The following is a 17,363-nucleotide window of genomic DNA, read 5'->3' on the forward strand; positions in this document are numbered from 1 at the left end:
ACACCTCACACGTCACACCATATAAGTAATGCCTCCAAATCTTCAAAGCATGAACAATGGCTGCCAACTCAAGATCATGAACCGGATAATTCTTCTCATGGATCTTCAACTGCCTCGAACCCTACTAGAAATTGGACCTATAGCAACGGTATTTTCCGCAACGGTTATATAACCGTTACGATAGACCGTCTATAGCAACGATAGTAACCGTTCCAATAGGATATCAGATCAACTGGCACATTTTGCAAGTAAACCGTTACATTAGTGAAATAACCGTCGCCATAGGATGTTCTATTGCGACAATTGTTGTAACCGTAATAATAGGACAACCTGTGGCTACGGTTCTTTGCTAAATGGATCTATCGAGACGGTTCAATTTCCCTACTAACTTTACCCAATTTTATTTTTATTTTCATTTTTCCCTCCTTAATTCACTAAACCCTAGACTTCTTTTAAATTTCTAATAGCAAAAAAGATATAGCTGTAGCACCACTCAGATAAAATATTTCTCTAGAGCACATCGAAGAAGAACTCTTTCCATCTCCTGGAACCCCGTGAAAAATACTCTCTCAACATATTAAAGAATACTCCCCCTTTAGAGAAATCTAAGCAAATCTGAAGATACCCAATCCCTAGCCGCCGGAGAAGGAGAAGACTCTTAATTTTCCTTAGCTGCAAAGGTAATACTGATAGTGATGTCCAAAGACTCTTACTTTTTTTTGCAAGTTTATGTTAACATACACTGATTCCCTTAGTGTTTTTGATAAAACTAGTAGGTAGCAATTTTGGTAGCAGTAGGGGGTGGAGAAGCTGCAAATTCGGTGCGATAAGGGCAGAGACTTTAGCTCCTCATGGTAAAGTTATTATTAAAAAAAGCCAAATTTTTATCAAAGGTTAGTACTGTTGTCCGCTTTTCTAAGTAGAAACACTAGAAAATTTATTCATTTTCATTTAGTAAATGTATTGAAATGGTTTGGATCCGAATAAATTTGAATGATTTACTGTTGTTTTATTTTGGATTTTTTGTGGGTCTCTTCTTGTTTGTTCAATTTTTGTCTCTAAATACTAATAGTATTGCTGGGTTAATACCTAATTTATGGATATTTCTATGTGGTAAAAGGATTTTGGATGCCTAATTACTCTTCAGATTTTTTAATGGCGGAGATGTATTGTTAACAAGGACTATTTCTGCATTCTTCTCATGTGGAGATGTATGAATTTTTTCCTACAGGAAATCTTAATCTGAAGTGTATGGATACTATCTAGAAGTATATAGTCTAAACTACATACAGAGAATCAAGAAGAGTGTCCGTGGGAAAAGGAGGAGGGGTGGATTTCATTATCAGTTGAAGAAAAATCACTTTAAAGCCAATAAGAATGAAGAGCGTTGAATGGAGAATAGGCCGATAGATCTTCTGGAGTTTCACTTTAAGGATCTTCTTAAATATTGGAACTTCGATTCCCACAAGGTAATTACATCCATTCTTTCTGTGACCTATTCTCTGCTTGTTTCTTGTTTTACTTTATGTGAAGGATTGATTATAAAAAGGAAAACAGTAAGGTTTCACTTTCTTTCAATTGGCCAAAGAAAAGATTTTTCTGTTTGTAAATTACATTCTGATTGTGTTTTCTTTTCTAGTGAAAATTTGGTTATCATTGACTATTGTTCAGGATGTTACATAGTTGTCCAATTAGCAGTATTTGACATGGTGTAGTATGTGGTTGCTTAGCTCCTGGGTGTCACAAGGAAATGTAGGCTTGTTGTGCTTGATGACTGAATTGACGTCTTGCTTCATACAATTGTTAATCAGCTTGCCAGACCTAGAGATTGAATAAAGACACTAATATTACAATATCCTCCCAAAACCAAAGCAGAACCTTAGAATGATAGCTTCTCTAAACCTTAATGTTTGAAGGACCACGCTGGTTTTACCCCTAAAAATTTCAAAATTAGTTACGAAATTTTAAGAGTTTAAATGGTGCGAACTTATACGAATACAACATATGTCAAGAACACATAATACCATTAGTTAAGAGTTTATCAGTCATTTACTTGTGGCTTTATCATAAAGTTCTATATGTATAAAGAATGTTTCCTTGTGCTTATTTTATGTGTAATTGTGGATTGATTTTCTTCGTGAACACATACAACAGTCCATTAAGATGTGCAGAGTGCAAAGCCATATTAAGAAGGAAGAAAAGCCGTAGTAGAAAAGTTTATTTTCTGAGGCTGTAGGCAATTCCCATGCAGGCAAAAGCGATGTTTATAAGCAAAGAATATATGTATATTGCTGCAGCGTGCATTCACTTACTTTTAAGAATAGAAAAGAAAATAATGTACATGTTTAATTATCACTTTCTTTCCTTCCTTGGATCACTCAATTATATCCCCCTTCCCACTGTATTAGTTTCAGCTTTCGAAACCAAACCCATTTTCGTTTGCTCTTTAGTTAGTTGTATTATGCATTCCTAGTAGGCATAACTGTTGGTTGCATTTTTCTTTGGTCTTTAGTTAGTTGCATTATCACTTTATTGACTTGCTGCTCCCTAGTAGGCATAACTGTTGGTTGCTCTTTGGTTGACTCGTTTATTTGCAGAAAATGTCCACAACCAATACCGAGAATCGAAATAAGTTGAGCTATCTGCACACTGTTGACAAAACAAGTTTTGCTCTAATCCACGAGGTTTGATATTTTCTCTTATTCTTTTTAAAATATGAACTTGCTAACTTTACATGGAAGGATTCTTATACATGTTTTCATGTATCGGATACTTTATCAAGTAAGGACATCTTTGTGGCTACAAGAAAATGAAAACTTGACCGAGTACACAAAGGCTCATATGACAATACAATTAGTAAAATTGTACGAAATTTATAATTTACTTAAACTCTCTTCTCCTCCTCTCTTGTGCTGCTTCTTCTACCAGTTCTCTCTTTCTCTCTCTCGCAAAGTCAAATTAGTCTAGTAGTTTTTTTACTTTGCCTATGGCACTTAGTTGATGCGTAATTCTGTGGTTGTCTTGTTCGCTTCATTACTATGATGCATATTCTTTTGTGTTGCCTTGCAGGCTCTTTGTGACCGGCAACTAGTTGGTTTGGTTTAGTTCTTTGGTTTCTGGCCACTACTGTTGAAAAATTTGCAGATAGGCCTATGTGGAATACTGGATTAGTTTTGCTCATGGAGTTCATAGTGAAGGTCAAATTTGATATTCATTTCACTCATTTATGTGGTAGAATAATTTATTTAGTTGCATATAAGGTAAAAATAAGTGATTTGCATTAGGTTAAATTAGTTGAGTGATTTTGTCGTTTGTCAGTTATCTGGACTAGAGAGCGACAACTATTTCCCCAAAGATGAAACAATATAGAGTATGGAACCAAAGTAAACATGCTATTACCTGTTTATATTTTCCCCTCATCAATAGTTGCAAATTAATTTCCTTTTACATTAAAAAAGAAGTTACTTGAAATACAGAGAAGAGGAAGAAAATGAGGCAGCTGAAAATGATCCCAATCTAATAAGATGATTCTTCCGGTGAAATCACTTCTTGCAGGATAGGGTTGTTCATATTAATTCCATTACATGTAACAGATTTTGAGTTTAGTACTGTTTATAATGCCTCTTTTATTGTTTTCTTGGCTTTGAGAAAGGGATGGGCTTTGCTTTTCCAAATAAAAAACCCCATATCCGAATATGTATAGTCATTATCGATAATGCAGAATTGAAATAGCTCATATTTTAGTGTTAAAAGTGAGGATCCCTTTTTATCTTTGAGAAGTGTAGTATATTTTTAGCCGCTCTTAAACATAATAGACAACAAAAGGTATATATTTTGTTAGTCCACGTTCTTTTTTCATTAGTTGTAGATTTTTTTGAATATGAATCATGTCAAGAGAATCTGTTGTTGCTTCAGAATTGCTTCATAAAATATTTTGCAGATAATTATAAAGCAATGTTTGCTTTGGGATTGAGGATTCATATACTGTTCTTAACAAGTTTGATATTGAAGCTAGTTGTTGCTGCAGTTATCTACAGAATATTCAAACTTTTTTGCCTTTGTTTAAATCTTGAACACTCGAATTTCAGAGGCATTGAAGATTATATATAATGAAAATGAAAAGTGAAAATATTAGAGTTGGTTCATGGCCTAGCTTGACTGACTTCTTTTGAATGTCATGTGCTTTTCTTTTTTACTTGACACTTTGTCCTATGAGCATTCTTAGACCGAATTCTCTTCAAGGGTAATGACTTTATTAATTTATTCTCTTCTGTAGGTGGAGTAGATCAAGAAATGGAAGATGAAAGAAGTGAAGATCTAGACCTTAAGATGAATTCTGAATTGCTATAGATGAATGTTCAAGGAATCTTTTGTTATCAACATTATTTGAAACTTATTATTCTCTTGAAATGTATTAAACTTATGCACTTGGGGTAGAACATTTTGCTTTATCGATATTATTAGCTTGTTGAAAAATTTAGATTATTAATGGTTTTATTTTTGTTTTATTTAAATTTTAGTTTATTATAATTTCTTATATTTATAAATTTTACAATAGGGGTGATATTTTTGTTTCAACTGATCTGTTACAATAGCCTACTAGAACCGTTGCAATAGAACACAAATGACGTTCTACTAGACATGTAAACCGTTGCAATAGGTGTTGTAAACCGTTCTAACAGTTCTATACATCGTTTCAAAACCGTTGCTATAGCTTAAAGAAACCGTTGTTATATCAATAAACAACCGTAACAATAGCTTACATAAGTGGTGCATTAAATAATATGGTAACGGTTATGAACCGTTGCATACACAATATAGTAACGGTTTAAAACGGTTCCAGCTGAAACGAATAATCGTTCCAAAAGAGAAAGGAAAAACCGTTGCGGTAGACGGCTCTATAGCAACGGTGACGGAAACCGTTGCAAGAACCGTTCTTATAGCTCTATTGGCACACGAGCTGATGGAACGGGCTCTAAACCGTTCCAATAACTCTATGGCAACGGTTTTACCATCTGTTGGAACGGTTTTCCATGCGTTGCCATAGACCAATTTTTCAGTAGTGGAAGCATAAGCAATGACTCTGCCATCCTGCATCAATACCGCACCAAGCCCAATACGGGAAACATCACAATAAATTGTATAAGACCCTGAACCTGTGGGCAAAACCAATATCGGTGCCGTAGTGAGAGCTGTCTTGAGCTTTTAAAAGCTCTCCTCACACTCGTCTGACCATCTGAACTGGGCACCCTTTTGGGTCAACCTGGTCATCGGGGCTGCTATGGATGAAAATCCCTCTACGAACCGGCGGTAATAACCTGCTAACCCCAAGAAACTCCGAATCTCAGTCGTTGATGCTGGTCGAGGCCAGTTCTTGACTGCCTCAATCTTCTTCGGGTCCACCTGAATACCCTCTGCTGATACAACATGACCCAGAAATGCAACCGAACTCAACCAGAACTCGCACTTTGAGAACTTAGCATATAACTGACTATCCTTCAGAGTCTGAAGAACCACTCTGAGGTGTTGCTCGTGCTCCTCCTGGCTGCGGGAGTACACCGAAATATCATCAATAAAGACTATCACGAACATGTCCAAATATGGCCTGAACACTCGGTTCATCAACTCCATAAATGCTGCTGGGGCATTGGTCAACCCAAATGACATGACCAAAAACTCATAATGTCCATACCGAGTGCGGAATGCTGTCTTAGGGACATCAGACGCCCTAATCCTCAGCTGATGGTAGCCAGATCTCAAGTCTATCTTGGAAAACACCATCGCACCCTGAAGCTGGTCAAACAAATCATCAATCCTCGGCAGTGGATACTTGTTCTTTATCGTCACCTTGTTCAATTGCCGGTAATCAATGCACATCCTCATCGATCCATCCTTTTTCTTCACAAATAACACTGGCGCACCCCAAGGAGAAACACTAGGCCTGATAAAACCCTTCTCTAGCAAATCCTGCAATTGGTCCTTTAACTCCTTCAACTCTGGCGGGGCCATGCGATACGGCGGAATAGAAATGGGATGCGTGCCTGGGGCCAGATCAATACAGAAATCTATATCCCTGTCGGGCGGCATACCCGGCAGGTCTGAAGGGAAAACCTCGGGGAACTCCCGAACAATAGGAACATAATCAATAGAAGGGACCTCTGTGCTGGAATCACGAACATACGCCAGATAAGCTAAACACCCCTTTACGACCATACGTCGAGCCTTCACATATGAGATAACACTGCGGGTGGCATGACCTGGGGTCCCTCTCCACTCCAATCGGGGTAAATCTGGCAAAGCCAAGGTCACGGTCTTGGCGTGACAATCCAAGATAGCATGATACGGGGAAAACCAATCCATCCCTAATATAACGTCGAAATCCACCATGTCTAAGAGCAATAAATCAACACGGGTCTCAAGACCCTCAAACACTACCACACAAGAGCGATGAGCTCGGTCGACCACTATAGAATCACCCACCGGTGTAGATACATAAACAGGAATACCCAAAGCATCACTAGGCATAGCCAGGTGGGGTGCAAAATAGGACGACACATATGAATACGTAGACCCAGGGTCAAATAGCACTGAAGCATCCCTATCACAGACCAGAATAGTACCTGTAATAACAGCATCTGACGACTCAGCCTCTGGCCTGGCTGGCAAAGCATAACACCGGGGCTGGGACCCACCTCCCTGGGCCATGTCTCTGGGACGATCGGCTACTGGCTGACCCCTACCTCTGCCGGTCCGAGCTCCACCTCTACGGTCTCTACCTCTACCTCTATGATCTCTACCCCCGCCTCTAGCTGGCTGGGCAAGCTGTGGATCACCTGGTGCCTGAATCATGGGGCGAGGACCCTGCTGCTGAGAGCTACCCGAGGCTCGAGGGAAAAATCTGACAATGTGACCGGGGTCACCACAACCATAACAAGCCCTCGGTTGCTGAGACTGCTGCCCTGTCGACCGGAATGTCCTCCCCGAAAGCTCTGAAGTGGAGGTGCACTGATGGGCTACTGATCAGAATAATGCTACTGAGAACCACCATTGCCTGGAGTACCATGAGAAACCTGGAGTGCTGACTGAAAGGGTCTCGGTGAATGGCCTCTACCATAAGAATCCCTACCTCCAGACGAGGTACCACTGAACCTACCAGAATGACGAGGCCTCTTATCCGACACCTGACCACCTCCTCGTGCAAGAGCCATCTCCACTCTACGGGCCGCTTTGGCCGCCTCCTGAAAAGAAATCTCACTACCAGCTCCCATAGCCATCTGGAGACGGATCGGCTGAATCAATCCATCAATAAACCTCCGTACCCTCTCTCGCTCTGTGGGGAGTATAACAATAGCATGGCGTGCCAAATCAATGAACCGAGTCTCATACTGTGTAACTGTCATGGAGCCCTGCTGGAGGCGCTCGAACTGCCTGCGTAGTGCCTCCCGCTGAGTGAGTGGGAGAAACTTCTCCAAAAACAACTCTGCAAACTGATCCCATGTGAATGCTGGAGACCCTGCTGGTCTAGATAGGCAATAGTCCCTCCACCAAGTCTTGGCGGATCCTGCAAGCCGGAAGGTGGCAAAATCGACCCCATTGGTCTCCACAATACCCATAGTCCTATAGATCTCATGGCAGCTGAATAAGAAATCCTGGGGATCCTTTGATGAAGCACCGCTGAATGTGGTGGTGAAGAGCTTGGAGAACCTATCAAGCCTCCACAAAGCATCTGAGGACATAGCCGCTCCATCGCCGGTCTGAGTCACAATAACCGGCTGAACCGCCACAGCTGGCTGAGCCACTAGAACCTGAGTCTGGGGAGCTACCTGCTCCGGAGTACGTGTAGCAGGAGTCTGAACCCTTTATCCAGCCTGAGAAGTGGCTGGTGCTACTGGAAGCCAACCCGCTCAAGTGACGCTCTCCACAAAGCCTACCAATCTGACCAGAGCGTCCTGAAGAACTGGGGTGGCTATGAACCCCTCTGGGACCCGAGCTGGGCCCACCGGAGCTGCTGGGGCTGGAGCCTCCTCATCATAATCAACATGAGGATCCACCTCTGGGACTGCTGCTCGGGGCTGAGCTCTGCCCCAGCCTCGGCCTCGGCCTCTGCCCCTCGTAGGAGCTGCTGCTGGGGGCTCGGGGTGCTGCGTGGTAGAAGAGGAAGCACGTGTTCTCGCCATCTACGAAAGAACAGAGTAGAAAGACAATCAGTATTTGAGAAACAGAACCGCACGACAGGAAAGAACGAAAATGAAATTTTTCCTAACTCCGTAGCCTCTAGGGGATAAATACAGACGTCTCCGTACCGATCCCTCAGACTCTACCAAGTTTGTCCGTGAGTAGCGAGACCTATGTAACCTAGAGCTCTCATACCAACTTTGTCAAGACCCGGATTTCCCACCATCGGGATCGTGATGGCGCCTACTGTAGGAGCTAGGCAAGCCAAACATTTAAACATTTTCGGATAACAATATAACAATAATAAAATAACGAGTCTTTAAAAAAATGCGGAAGTCTTTCAAAACATAGATAACTGAAAACCCAAAATGCGGAAGTCTAATATTTCACTACCCAAGACTGGAGTCGCTATCTCACGAACTACTAAAGAGTGCTACAAACAAGTCAGAATAGAAATACATAAATATCTGTCTCGGTACAATGGAAACAAACTGAAAAATAGAAAGGGACTCCGGCCTGCGAACGCCAGCTAGGCTACCTCGTAAGTCCCTGGACTGAAGTCAGCTCCCGATCGATATCCTACTGCTGTGGTCCAAAAGCTGCTCCGGTACCGTGATCTGTGCAAAAGAGCACAGAAGTGTAGCATCAACACAACCGACCCCATGTGCTAGTAAGTGCCTGGCCTAACCCCGGCGAAGTAGTGACGAGGCTAGACAGGACTACCAAATCAACCTGTGCAGTTCAATGTATATATATATGCAGTACAAGGAAAGAATACAGAAGTTTAACAGTTAAGAGAGAGGGAAACATACTATGGGGAGGTACAGTCCGGAGATAAAGTCAACAATTTAAATAAGAAACAAGGCAATAACAACAATTAATGAGAGCAGGACAATCAACAGTTGCACGGCATCAACCTTCGTGCTTTTACTCTCATTCTCACCAAAGCAATCAAATAAAGTGCACGGCATCACCCTTCGTGCTTTCCCTCACGTAACTCTCATATCATGGCACGGAATGATCCTTCGTGCAAATATAACCAAAACATGGCACGAAATGACTCCTTCGTGCAAAAATAATCAAAATATGGCACGGAATGACCCTTCGTGCAATTATAATCAAAACATAGCACGGAATGACCCTTCGTGCAAATATAATCAAAACATGGCACGGAATGACCCTTCGTGCAATTATAATCAAACAATAGCACGGAATGACCCTTCGTGCATTATCACTCTTCCTCACCCAACCAACAATCAACAACCAAACGGGCGAGGGAATAAGCAAGTACTAAGAAATGTCCCGGCAAGGGAAAACACAATTAAAAAACAGCTAGATCCCGGCAAGGGAGTAACAACAACAACTTCACATCCCGGCAAGGGAGATAATCAATATACTACAACCATCCCGGCAAGGGATTTAAATCATATCTCTTTCATTTCTTTCATTTCTTACTCAATAGTATTTTTATTGTTCGAGCCAACGCTCCAAAGAATTTACAATTCATAACCAATCCTCAAACTCTTCACATTATGTAGAATTCATCAGTTAGCATAGAAGAGCCTCAAAAATATCAGAAAAACGTGCAAACAAGACCCACGGTCATGCTAGACACCGTGTATAGATACTCGTCACATGCCTATACACCGTACTCGATCATTTAGCATTTAGCAATTAAACACTCTAATCCTATTCCCTCAAGCCAAAGTTAGATCAAACACTTACCTCGGTCCAAAGAATAGCAATCAATCCTCAAATACCGCCTTTCCTCTACAATCCGACTCCGAAACAATGATATCTAGGCATAATTAATTCAATAGTATCAATAAGGACTCACTGGCAACATCCCATAGCCTAGCTATGAATTTCCTAACATTCTTCCAAAAATACCAAAAATCGACCCCAGGCCCGCTTGGTCAAAACACGAGGTTCTTACAAATTCCATGTCACCCATTCCCCCACGAGCCCGGATATACAATTTGTTTTCAAATTCGACCCCAAAACGAGGTCTAAATCAAAGAAAATTGAAAAGCCTTAATTCTACCCTTTTCCCCCAATTCTTACCATGAACTACATGATTTAGGTCTAGGAATTGATAAATGATGATAGAAAATGAAGAAAACGAGTTAGATAATGCTTACCCAAGAAGCTTTGATGAAGGATAGCTCTAAAAATCGCCTATGTGCTGTGGAGAAGATGAACTCGTGTGTTTTGGGTGAAAAATCCCGTTATTGGTCTGTTTTTAGGCTTTAAAAATAACTGTGCGAATTTGCCCTACGCGATCGCGAAAATAGGGGTGCGATCGCGAAAGGTCCCACTAACTGGTCATCGCGATCGCGTGGATGGTAACGCGAACGCGTAGAAGAAATACTGGGGGTCCAAAAGTTTGGTCTATGCGAACGCGAGTCTACTGATGCGAACGCATTGAAGGAAATGCTGAAGCTATGCGATCGAGTGACCGAGTACGCGAACGCGGAAGAGGAAAAAGCCAAAGGAATGCGAACGCGGGCTGAAGATTGTGATCGCGAAGGAGGGAACAACTGTGCAAAAGTTGCAGATTTTCTGCAACTTTCTCTAAGGCCAAAAACATCCCGAACCACCTCCGAATCACTCCCGAGCCCTCGGGGCTCCTAATCAAACACACACACTAACTCAACAACCTCATACGAACTTACTCGAGCGATCAAATCGCCAAAACAACATCAAAATCAATGAATCAAACCTCAAAATCATTATTTTTCATTCTAACTTCACAAACTTCAAACTTTAGGTATTTAAGTCCGAAACACGCCAAATGACGTCCGATTCCGACCAAACTTCACAGAAAGTGCTTAACACCTATTTAAGACCTGTACCGGGCGTCGGAACCAAAATACGAGCCTGATACCATAGTCTTTTAATTAATTTTCATTTCCATTTTCCTTAATAATTTCAGAAAAACAATTTCACAGAAAAATTATTTTACTCGGGTTCTAGACCTCGGATTTCAACTCCAGGCACATGCCCGAGTCCCATATTTTTCTACGGACCCTCCGGGACCGTGAAATCACGGGTCCGGGTCCGTTTACCAAAAATGTTGACCGAAGTCAACTTTAATCATTTTAAAGCCACATTTTGAAATTTTTCACAGAATTTAACATATAATCTTTTCGGCTATGCGCCCGGACTGCGCACGCAAATCGAGGCAACTAAAGGTGAGGTTTTCAAGGCCTCGAAAGCACTGAAAAAGAGAGAGTGTTGCAGAGATTTGGTCATTGCGATCGCGAGGGCGTGTCGCGATCGCGTAGAGGAAATCGGAAGGGCAGGAGGTTTATTCTTCGCGTTCGCGTCAAGGGAATCGCGTTCGCGGAGAAGGAATTCCTTGAGCTTCGCGTTCGCATTTGGGATCACGCATTTGCGTAGAAGGACCTGGGGGTCCCGTTTGTTTTATTCTTCGCGTTCGCGACCAAGAGGTCCGCGTTCGCGTAGTGGAGTCTGAGGAAGCTTCGCGTTCGCTGGTTGGGGACCGCGTTCGCGAAGGGCATTTTTGGGAAATGGAAATTTTGAGCATCGCGAACGCGAGAAGACCCTCGCGTTCGCATAGAAGAAAATTCACCCGGGCAGAATGGTTTTTAATAACATTTCCTCCGCGAGTCTAAGTTAATTTCCACCATTGTTGAGCATCCTTGAGAGCTTTTGGACGGGAATTGAAGGGGATTTCGACTGGGATTGATTGGAGGTAAGTTTTATGAACTAAAAACATGATTTAATTGTAGAATCAACCTAGAAATTCATGAAGATTTATCAAAAAGGGGGAAGAACTAGGGCTTGAGTTTTAAAATTTCAAATTAGGTTTTGATGGGTCATTTGAACTCGGATTTGAGAGTTCTTGGTATGTATAGACTCGTGGCGAGATAAGGAATCCGTTAATGTTAAATTTTCTGAAATTCGAGAAGTGGGCCCGGGGCTCGGGTTTTGCAAATTTCGTGATTTTCGATGTTTTTCGATTCTTTTCGATTGGGTTATGTTCCCTTAGCCTATTGTGATGTATTCGTTGTGGTTTTGATCAATTTGAGAGGCAAGGGCTTAGCGAGCTAGGATTTTGGCCGGCTTGAGTGAGTAATGATAGTAAATGATATCCTGAGGGTTTGAAACCCCGGATTTGCACAACGTAGTGCTATATCGAGGTGAAACACGCGCTTCACGACGAGCGCGGGGTTGTTTACTACCGGGGATTGTGACTTGGTCCGTTCCGATTGATATTTTTACCGCGTATTTGACTAAGATGTTTTTGTTATCCACATGATTGGGCCTATTGCCATATTTTGGGCTTCATGCCGACTACTTGAATCCTTCGTGGATTTTCATCACTGTTTCCTCACTATTATGATATACTACTTGAACTCAGTCCTGTTGATTATACTGTTTTACAAACTCAGCTGCTTTAATTGAACTTTGAGACCTAAATGATATTTCCACTGTTGTTTGGGCTGAGCACTACTATTTTATTGATACCCGAGGGGCTTATGATATTTTCTGGGCTGAGTGAGGCCGAGGGCTATACGTGAGAGTATGTTGAGTGATGTGAGGAGGCTTTCAGGCCTTATGAGTGATGTGAGAAGGCTTTCTGGCCTTATGTTGATATAGCGCTTGGGCCGTAAGGGGCCCCTCCGGAGTCTGCACACCCACAGTGAGCGCAGGTACCCATATGATCTGAGAGTGAGCCCGAGGGGCTGATATTATGCTGAGTGACTGATGCTGAGCCCGAGGGGCTGAGATTGTTCTGAGCGATTGATACTAGGCCCGAGGGGCAGATTTCTACTCACTATTTATTGTTGTTTTACCTGATTTACCTGTTTTTAAAAGGAGATTTCATTTGACTCTTTGCTGTTTTTACTGCGTTAAGTGATTTACTGCCTGATATAGAATTTCCTTGTGCACTTATGTGTTTTCATGCCTTCGGTTATTATTTATTATTATTACTCACTGGGTCGGAGTACTCACATTACTCCCTGCACCATGTGTGCGGATTCAGGCATAGCAGAGTCCGCATCTGAGCGTTGATTCCTTCCAGACCAGGCAGCGATTTGGAGTTACGAGGTAGCTGTTGACGTCCGCAGCCCCTTGGCTCCCATATTCTCTATCATTTATGTTTTCTTCAGACTATTGTACCGGATTTCATACTTTGTAGACTTATAGGAAACTCTGTAGTAGCTCATGACTTGTGACACTCCCGTTTGGGTTGTGTCGGGATGGTTTCCCTTGTTATTGTCGTTGTTCCGCATTATTGGCTATATTAAGCATGTATTAGAATTGTTAATGTTAATTAATTGCTTTAAAAGAGGTGTTTGCGTTGTTCTGGCTGGCCTTGTCTTCACGAGAGGCGCCATCACGACCGGGTTTGGGAATTGGGTCGTGACAATCTACCACGGACTTTCTTCTCTTATTTGCTATTGATCACATACGATGATATAAATACATTATATTCTATACAAATACACTCAAATTTGAGTGTACTCTGTATTTTCAATGCAAATATAATTTGTTTTTTTGCATTTTCGCATGTATTTGTGTTCCGAATGTTACTTTTTGTTGCAGATCCTTGTATTTTTTGAATTTTTGTTGTTTAAATACAACCTAATTAAATACAGTAAATTGAATACATCGTAAAAGCAGCTACGAATGAATATAGTGAATTTAATACAACTGAATATCACTATTTTTGTGATTTTATTTGTTGTTTGAATACAGTTAAATTGAATACAATATAAAAGCTACTACGAATGAATATAGTGAATTGAATACGACCGAATATCACTATTTTTGTGATTTTGTTGTTGTTTGAATACAATCAAATTGAATACCACTACAGGAAATCGGTCTTTCTGTGGCGACTAATGTCACTACAAAAGCTAAGAAAATCGCCACTAAATGTTTTTAGCAGCGACCGTAGGCTCGCTTCAAGTACTTCCGTAACTGAATGTTCTTTGTGCCGACTACTAGTAGTCGCCACAAATAGTGTACATTTTGTAGCGACCCATATCGCCACCGAAACATGTTTCACAAAGTAGATTTTAGGTGTCGCTGCTACAGAATGACATACAGCGGCGACTGTGGTCGCCACTAAAAGATATTCAGTCGCGACTTTCCAATTGCCACAATAGAATCCTACTTTGTGTTGCAGCTAGGGTCGCCACTAAAGCCTCTTTTCTTTTTAAAAAATAATAATTTATTAGCCAGCTATATTCCTACTGATTACCCAACAACATTAATATTATAATGAATACCACCAAATACGCAAACAGGAACTTTTTATTACCAAAAAATTCTATGCAACAAAGTATATATACAATGCTCCATAATACATTGTAATCGTATATACACATGGAAAGAAAGAAACAAACAAAATGTGTTCGAATTCCTATATGTTGAAAAACCTTATCCCTACAATTTTAAGAAAAATGCAAAGGATCATGTCTTCAAGCTACTCCAACGTCTTCAAACTACTCCTTGAGCAACTTCATTTTCCCGTTGTACTTTTCCTTGCTATTAAAAAAACAAAGAACATTAACATATGCATCCAAAGTCAAATACTGAAGGAAATCATATAAAAGGGGAAGGACAGTTAAAACTATATAGAATTGTGGGAAGTGATTGTCCTTCAAGAAAGATAGCATATACACTGAATTTGCATTGTATGCCTAGTGAACAACATAATCAGTTATGCAAATCTAATCTGTCAGAAGGAACATTGATAACATATTCCTTCTTAGTGTTTAAAACCTTACATATTGAATCCAAATCTTTCCCTCAACCAACCATATTAGCTTCAGACATAGCAACATCTACCATTTTGTGTACTTACCTTTACAATATACAAAAAGATCTACCATTTTGTGTACATGATAGTTAACAACGTTTACTTGAGACAAGACCTAGGGAACTAAATTAATCTATTATAAATTGGGCAATCATAAGAGTTAAGGGCTGATATAATATTACAGGTGAAATTACCATTCAAGAAAGTAACACAAGTGGTGTATAGCTAATCACATACATCCAGTTTTTTCCCTCAATCTAACCAGGTTAGCTTCACGCATTAGCAAGGCAAAGATGTACATTTATTTTGGGTTTTTATGGAAGTCTAAACCTTCTAAATCTCCAACCTGTATGGCCTTTTATTTCTTTCTTGCTTTTTCTTTAAAGTTTTAATTTACATTTGACAAGCATTATTACTAATTTTACTATTTGAGATTCAACAAGAGACTTCAAATATGTAGGCTTAAGTTTGTCAAACTATCTTGGAAAGGCCAAATTTTTCAAGTGTCATATATAAATGAATTCGCTCTTCATTACCAACCTACAGTCCTACACTATGAAACAAATGAAAATTTATCTTCCTGAAAGAACTGCAAACTTCACCTTAAGATCTTGAAAACTACAGAGAGCATTAATTAAGGGGCACATTCTTATTATGAATAAAAAAAAAGAGAAGAGAAAGAAAAACAAGGCAGAGAAGAAAATTGAAACAACAAATATATATTCCATGCTTAAGAATCCACATAACAGTATAATAGTCCATTACTCACATAATATTGCTTAAAGAAGGGATAAATATATGAATTCACCCTAAGAAACCACAAAAAGAGATTAGAACTAAATCCCTTTTATTTTCTTTGTTTGGTGCAAGGTGCCTACTACAATTACCTTGACCGTAATGATAGCATGATCAGGGACATGTAGCAAATTGGAATGAATAAATATAGATGAAACATAATATGAACATTAAGAGAAACTTTCCGGTAACTTTTATAGAAGTAAAGAATATGAATATAATAATTGCAAACCAAAGTTCAAACAGAAAGCTTACTCTTTGCTCTTCCTTCTCCAAGGGAAAAGAGAGATTTCATGAATCAGATCAGACTAGGCCAATAACCACCAAAATCATACCTATTAATAGGAAAAAAGAATTGAAGCTTTCAGTGAAAATATCATTAGCTATGGAAGGAAAGCAAATCAGAGACCAAAAGATAAAGGGAATAAGAAACCAAAATCTCCTAATATCCATTCCAGATGCTAAAAATTATGTAATAGAGATCATTTTTTCGACGCAGTTTACCACTTCTCTGAATGAAGAAATTGGGGGTAAAGCGGAATACTATCAAAACCTATGGTGAGTTTAGCCAGGTCATGCCGAAAACTATCCATCTGCAGGAGAAAAGAGCACATACTGGAGTATAATACGCCTCCAGCAAATATATGATTTGAGCAATCCTTGCCAAACCATTCTAACATCAGTAAATCATCAAAGATCCAAATTTAAAAACATCTCATGGGAGGCCATAATTTGCCCTCTTAAGCTACTGAAATTACTCTATAACAGAACCCACAGTAGTGACCTAGGCATGTGCACTTGAATGTAACAGAACATGAAGATTTTCCCTTAACGAAAATTTATAATAAATTATCCAAACAAAAAAGAACAAGCTAAGGCTATCACAGTAATCTTAACAAATTTTAAAATAAAGAAAGAACATTTGAAGACTTCACAAAAAAACTCAAGACCATTCCAAACCACAAAATCAACTCTCAACATGAGCAATTTTCCTTAACGAAAAAACAATAATAAAATAGAAAATAAAAATTCAAAAACAGAACTTCAGCATCTTACTAAATCTCAAAGGAAATGAGAGAAAACAACACAGGGTGACTTCGTCGTACTCACAAACTAAATCGTCTGCTTCCGTTTCTTCTTTCATCTTCAACTCTAGATATAAATGGTTGAGCGATTTAGAGAGAGAGAGAGAGGAGGAGGGGGAGGGAAAGGGGTGAGGTTTGATTAAGGAGGAGAAGGGAGTCACTTGGTTTTGTTCCTGCTTTCACAGGTTCGCTGCTCGATTAGGGTTTTGAGTTTGAGACAAAGGGGATTAGGTAAGAAAATAAACAAAAGACGGGGTGTAATTAATTTTTGTTTATTTTTTAACTTTAAAGAAAAGAAATAGAGGCGACTTGGTCGCTGCAACAGGACTATTGAACAACTTTTAAAAAAGTCGCCACAAATGTGCTCTAAGCGAAAATAAAATTTTGCGAGTACGCGGGAATGGAAAAAAATTGTGCTTATTTGTAGCGACATAATTACAGTCGCCACTAAAACTTCAATTTCTGCTGCGACAAAAAGAGTCGCCACTAAAGCTGTCACTTTTGTAGCA

General features: G+C 40.0%; 2 long non-coding RNA genes across 6 annotated transcripts; one reads left to right on the forward strand and one right to left on the reverse strand.

Moving 5' to 3' along the window:
- On the forward strand, positions 431–4,497 carry LOC109230245. Of its 4 annotated transcripts, none has more exons than XR_002068620.1 (6): positions 431–680; positions 774–854; positions 1,232–1,469; positions 2,598–2,684; positions 3,070–3,197; positions 4,277–4,497. It is a non-coding gene; the product is annotated as an uncharacterized LOC109230245 (long non-coding RNA). The 4 variants fall into 4 exon arrangements; XR_002068618.1 differs by having other exon boundaries at positions 432–680; positions 774–893; XR_002068619.1 differs by having other exon boundaries at positions 432–680; positions 777–893.
- On the reverse strand, positions 14,449–17,106 carry LOC109230256. 2 transcript variants are annotated; one of them, XR_002068623.1, is made up of 3 exons: positions 16,826–17,106; positions 16,025–16,104; positions 14,449–14,700 (listed from the first exon to the last, which is right to left on the reverse strand). It is a non-coding gene; the product is annotated as an uncharacterized LOC109230256 (long non-coding RNA). The 2 variants fall into 2 exon arrangements; XR_002068622.1 differs by having other exon boundaries at positions 16,880–17,102.

This window comes from Nicotiana attenuata, chromosome 1 (assembly GCF_001879085.1).
Source record: "Nicotiana attenuata strain UT chromosome 1, NIATTr2, whole genome shotgun sequence".
NCBI lineage: Eukaryota > Viridiplantae > Streptophyta > Magnoliopsida > Solanales > Solanaceae > Nicotiana > Nicotiana attenuata.